The sequence below is a fragment of the Penaeus monodon genome, chromosome 31 (genome assembly GCF_015228065.2).
Source record: "Penaeus monodon isolate SGIC_2016 chromosome 31, NSTDA_Pmon_1, whole genome shotgun sequence".
NCBI lineage: Eukaryota > Metazoa > Arthropoda > Malacostraca > Decapoda > Penaeidae > Penaeus > Penaeus monodon.
The window spans coordinates 7,491,232-7,491,937 of NC_051416.1; the positions used below are offsets into that span (position 1 = coordinate 7,491,232).

A 706-nucleotide genomic window follows, 5' to 3' on the forward strand; every position below is an offset into this window, starting at 1 on the left:
GTCCTCTACTTTCTTGTGTGTTTTTCCCCATCAGTACCTTCTACTCTTCTGCCTTGTTGACAGGGTTAGGGAAAGTTTTTTCCTGTTTTCTCTTTCTAGGCTCACATATAGCAGCCTGTGATCCTTTCATAGTTACTAAACAGACTGTGATGAATCTAGACTAATCCATAACCTTATTGACATCCCTGTGCCAGCTAGTTATCGTATGCCCCTACATATGGTGGCAAGACCCCCCATCTATTCTGAGACAATGCAGCCTTCTACAAACCAGTTACTCAGAGCAAACCCCTACTAGATAGTCTGGCCTTCAACAACTCTATGCCAGTACCATTAACTTTGCTAATTTCGGTGCACTACTACACAAGGAGAAGCCATAAGTCTTTTCTATGCCACTGCAATGATCTTCAGTTGAGGGTCATGGCAAAACCCACAGTTACCATTTTCATGCTATTCTTGTAGTCCAGAGCAGTCACTGAGCCACTGAGGTCAGAAGTGCTCATGGTTAACAACCTCATCTTCTCCAGATGGTACTGATAGCTATTACCCTTCAGACTAAGACTAAGATAGGGTTTTCACTCTCCTCACAGGTTCAGCAATGGGTATTTGGTGCCTTTCTTAAAAAACAGTTGGTGATCTGCTGTGGCTTATTTCCATGCAAAGACTATGGTTATACAAAGCCAAGTGAGCTGATATTTCTAATTATTAA

The 706-nt window shown here is 42.2% G+C and overlaps 1 protein-coding gene across 2 annotated transcripts in view; it reads right to left on the reverse strand.

Moving 5' to 3' along the window:
- Positions 1–706, reverse strand: part of LOC119593020 (vacuolar protein sorting-associated protein 35-like) — a gene marked incomplete at its 3' end in the record, with an annotated part of 23,876 nt that overhangs the window by 13,892 nt on the left and 9,278 nt on the right.